This window comes from Mus caroli, chromosome 18 (genome assembly GCF_900094665.2).
Source record: "Mus caroli chromosome 18, CAROLI_EIJ_v1.1, whole genome shotgun sequence".
Lineage (NCBI taxonomy): Eukaryota > Metazoa > Chordata > Mammalia > Rodentia > Muridae > Mus > Mus caroli.
Window position 1 is genome coordinate 12,467,622 of NC_034587.1, and position 5,311 is coordinate 12,472,932.

The 5,311-nt window shown below is 36.7% G+C and overlaps 1 long non-coding RNA gene across 1 annotated transcript in view; it reads right to left on the minus strand.

Moving 5' to 3' along the window:
* Positions 1 to 732: 732 nt before the first annotated feature.
* Positions 733 to 5,311, minus strand: part of LOC115029853 — a 7,327-nt gene continuing 2,748 nt past the window's right edge. The window contains exons 2-3 of the long non-coding RNA XR_003835410.1: positions 4,748 to 4,918; positions 733 to 808 (exon numbers count right to left, since the gene is read on the minus strand). This is a non-coding gene — a long non-coding RNA (uncharacterized LOC115029853). The remainder of the gene's footprint in view (positions 809 to 4,747; positions 4,919 to 5,311) is intronic.

Here is a 5,311-nt window from a genome sequence, read left to right on the forward strand (position 1 = left end):
GCCATTATACTTCAAGGTTTAAATATTAAGCAACATGCACACTATACATTAGATCCCTCACCATCAAAGTCTTAGAAAAAAATAAGAAAATGTAAAAGGGTAGAAGTCAGACATAATTGAGTTCACCTAAAGTGCAAATGTTTGTGAGATGGGGTAGGCAATATGACATTGTATGTTTGTAAATCAGTTTTCTACTTGTTGTCTACAATATTAATTCAGAGATATATACAAATTCTTATAGACTCAAGGAGAAGAGAATATGTACCATAATTCATAGAACATCTATGAAATACAATAAGTTAATCTATTCCACCACATCCTCAATGTCAAACTAACATAATCCCAGGTTGTTTTAGTCTGACGAGACACACAAGGTGTTTTAGCAATTACAACATAGAATATAAATAAAGCCATTATACTTTACACTAGAAAAGAGAATTGTTTTAAAAGTTAATTACTTTTATAGATTTCTATAGGTAAGCCACCTTACACCTAATATCAAGAAACATTGAATAGTTGTATTTACAGACAGGCATCATATAAATGTGTTCTGCTTCAATGGGCCTCCAAACAAGCACAATGCGTTGATGAATTAAAATGCTAGGTAGACATTTGGGGCAACTGAACACTTGGCATGTGTGTTTCTTCATTATTTTCCTTTGCTTTGTGTTAGGAATGTTTAAAGAGTTATTTTCAAGCATAGAGCAAAAAGCCCTTTGCATGTGAAACGTACCTTACAGGGTCAAACAACTGAACACTTGGTCTCCTGTGATGAACTCTTGGCAGATACCTACAGCTCATGGTATTCCTGCAAGGACATGGAATGATTACAGACCTTGATATTAATTGGGTCTGTGTTTAAACATGATAAAAAGATGAATTTTAGCACTAAGAAGGTATACCCATTCAAAAACTAATCTCTATAGTTTCAGTTATTGAAGCAATAAAATAGCAACCATAGTATTACCTAGCAAATTTTTGTTCAGAATTGAAGATTATCAGTATGTCACACACATGCAATTTAAAGGCCATCTCTATTGAGTCTATCCATTAAAGTGCCTCACTTTATTGAGTGACTACCCCAGAGAAAATAGCAAATATCATCTTTATTCAAAACTGAAAGCACCAAAGCTGTAAGAAATTCATGCTTAATTTCACGTTATATAATAAGTAAGTATTATGCTAGTAAGTGAAAGAATCTACAGAAAGAAATTGTGAAATTCTGATTCTGCTCTCTGGTTGTTAAAGTAGGCAGGTATTCCAAGGATATAGATAGAATAGTCCCAGTTTTGGAACCACTGAAATTCATTTGGATGAATGGACAGTCATATCTCACAGTTGCTCTGCTTCTCTATTAGCCCACATACAGCATGGCAAATTAGAAAGGAAGGGTGGCTTTCTAGTCATTTGCAGTGCTGAAATGGTTGGTGATTATGAAAAACATCGCAATTCCTGTGAGAGACAAATCCTATGAGAACAATAAATTATTAATTATAAATCAACATCAATCCATGATAGTTGCTTCAACCTCATTACACAAACAATCCACTAGGTTTCATCCACTAATACTTTCTTATTGAATAAATAAGGTTCTAACCCACAACCTTTGGTGGGCCCACTGCAACCATGGTATCCAACATGATTATGTTTGCAGGTGGGGTCTCTGAGAGATGAATAGATTGAAAGGGTGAGAATTGGTGGGGATTACTATTTTTATGGCACATGAAACTGATGTTATCTTAGTCAATGTCGAGACATCATCATCATGGCAACTCCTATAAAGGAAAACATTTGGCGGAGGTTTGTATGTTTCACAGGGTTAGTTCATTGTTAGCATGGTGGGAAACGGCAGCATGCAGGCAGACATGGTGCCAGAGAAAAAACTGAAAGTTCTACATCTGAATCTGACAGCAGCAGGGAAAGAGAGACACTAAACCTGGCTTGAGCATTTGAAACCCCAACACATTTCCTCCAACAAGATACACCTTCTAATCCCCACCAAGTAGCTATACTTGTAATGACCAAGCAGAAAAATAAGTGAGCCTGTGGGGGTCATTCATACTTAAACCACCCTAGATGATTCTTTTTCTTCTCTCCTCCTCCTCCTCTTCTTCTTCCTCCTCCTCCTCCTCCTCCTTCTCCTCCTTTTCATCCTGTTTCATTCTTCCTCCTCCTCTTTTTTCCTTTCTTCCTCCCTCAACTTTTTTTGGCATACAAGACAAAGAGATAGATGTCTTTTGACCTGAAAGGGTACTCCCCAAACATCATATCTACCTAGACATTAATTTTAGTCTTTCTAGCCCCCAGAACTATAGAAAGTATATTTTTGATTTCTGAATTCGAGGCCAGCCTGGTCTACAAAGTGAGCTCCAGGACAGCCAGGGCTATACAGAGAAATCCTGTCTCGAAAAACAAAAAACAAAACAAAACAAAACTACAAAACAAACAAACAAACAACAAAAATAAACAAAAGAGAAATAAAGTATATGTTTTGCAGTTTAAGCCACCCAGTCATTGGTATAGTGATATTATGTTACAAAATAGCAAGTATGCACAAACTTGCTATTCTAAAGATATTTCTTCTGAACTGAAACCTTTCCTCAGAGCATAGAGAAGGCTTTTGATTCTGAGGCAACTAAAAACCAAAAGCAATCCAAACCAAACTGCCCCTGCTACCACCATCACCACCACCAACAACAACAATGACAACAACAACAAAATCTCTAAGACTCAGGAAACTCAGAAAACTACAAGACTCCCAAGGTCCTTTGTCAAGGTGATGATTAGCAATTAGCAATTGCTGGGGAGAGGACCATCTCTTTAAGGATGGTCCTTAAACTTGGACATCCTTACAACTTGGACAAGAAGCTCCAGGGATCAAATTTTCATGAGAGGATCCATGTTTGAGTTAGAGTTGACTATGCAGATGATTTTGAGGCCTGTGTCTACAAACAATGACAGTATCCTCCTGGTTTCATCACTTAGACTCCTGTGGTCTGTCACCAGGGCTCCATCTAGGGTAAATAGAGACTTCCAGAAAAGACTCAACGTGTTTGTCAGAGAGAATTATAAACTATTAGATAGTTTACTATAATGGCTTTAAATGATAGACGTGGTCTACCAATGTATGCTACTCAGTTCCTCTTCATTTATCAATCCTGAACTTTAAAAAGGACCAGTCTTAGTCTAAATAGAATATAGAAATCATAACGTTTGCCATAGAGAATGTTACATTTCACAGATTCTGAGGAAATTATGGAAGTGATTGTAAGTACATTGTGATATTCAAGAAAGGTGAATTCCATATTTCTAGGATCATTTACTGTGTGATTGTTGTAACATACTCAACAGTAATACCACAAATGAAACAATGAAAATATCCCACAGGATGTAAGGGTAAAGGTAAGAAGCAAACTTCTTTTAAAATGCTGTGATGATTCTAATTTCAAGATAATTTTCATTCATGTTGATTTAGCTTGAACACTGGCTATTTCCTTTCATTACTGTGGAAAGTTATGAGACTTGAAACTTGCAGATATGCAACTCTTTCCCCCAAAATGTTGACAACCTTTATCCTTCGGTGGAAACAAGGATTCTCCAGGGAAGGAGAACTGGACTGTAAGCAGATATGTCTGGTATAGAGGAAGGGGATTTGTAGGGCACTGAGCATATCTGCCTTTAGGACACATGACTACCAGATTCCCAGGTGGGCTTCTAAAGAGTCATTATTCAAAATATTGAGATTGTACAGAAACACCGAGAGATGCAGGGAAATGACTTCCTAATGGAAGCTTTATTCCTTGAACATAAAACATTTAATAGTAGTTACATTCAATACATACAATTCAATACATGCAATAAACTATAGTGTAGTTAATTATTTGCCCAGGATTTCCTACAATGTGTTCTGGTATATAATTTGGTACCAAGATAATGACAATATAGATATCTATAAATTCTGTAGATATTTTTAATCCAGTGGTTCTCAACCTGTGGGTTGTGACCCATTTGGGACAAATGACCCTTTCATAAGGGCTTCATAGGAGATATCCTGCATGTGAGATATTTATATTATGATTCATAAAAGTAGCAAAATTACAGTTATGAAGTAGCAACTAACATAATTAATGGTTGGGGATCACCACAGTATGAGGAACTGTGTTAGTGGGCTGTAGTGTTGAAAAATTGAGAACCCCTGTTTATCATCAATGTGCAGGTTTTAAATAGCCTATGATATTTTAACATTCTGTGTCATGTTAAATTACACTGGGGGAGGGATCAATCCTTTCATCAACCCTTTGCAAAATTGTAGGTAAAGCAAAAGGCTAAGGATTGATGTTTAAGGTCAATCTCAATAAGATTCTAACAGCTTTCTTCTGGTCTTGTTAAGAAATGTTCACACATTTGTTTGTGCATTTATGGGTATGTTCATAAGAATGAGGTTAGCATTTGAGTCCATAAATTCAACAAAAATAATCCCGTTTTTGCCAATGTGGAGAAGCATCAGTCATCACATTATGAAGTTGAATTTTTCAAAAGGAAGTTGATTTCTAGTCTATTCTCTCTCATTATCTGTGTGTGTGCGTGTGTGTGTGTGTGTGTGTGTGTGTGTGTGTGAAATGCATGCATCCATGTTCTCAGATATAGTATGTCCTGGGTTTCAGGCTTCCATCTCTGACTTGGAGCAGCAGCTCCACTCCCACATCATTATACATCTCTAAGCCTTCAGAGTTGGACTGTATCATACCTCTATCTTTTCTAGTTCTCAGGTTTGCAGACAACAGATGGTAGGACACTTCAGCCTCCGCAACTGCCAGGGAGCCAACTCCATTCCAACATATATATGTTCCTCTGGAGAATCGTGACAAATTCATCATGCTTAAATTTCATTTAATTTATCCTGAAAATAATCTATTCCCTAAAGAATCAGAAAGAATAATTAAGAAAGGGTAAGAGTGGCCCCATTAACTGGAGATAAAAACATCTCATGTTAGCAATTTCACATTTTTTTCTGGATCACTTTGCTAGTTTCTTGATTAAGAAAACACGAATAGGGCTGGAGAGGTGGCTCAGTGGCTAAGAACACTGACTTGTTTTGAGGGCATGCAGGTTCAATTCCCACCACATACAAGTTGGTTTACAACCATCTGTGATTCCAGTTCCAGGGGATTCTAGGCTCTCTTCTGGTTACTGCAGGAACATACATGGTACATATAGCTGTATGTGGATAAAAATATCACCTACATAAAATAAAAATACAAGTAAAACTATTGGAAGCTGATGTAACAATAAGTAATGATAAGAAAAAGAA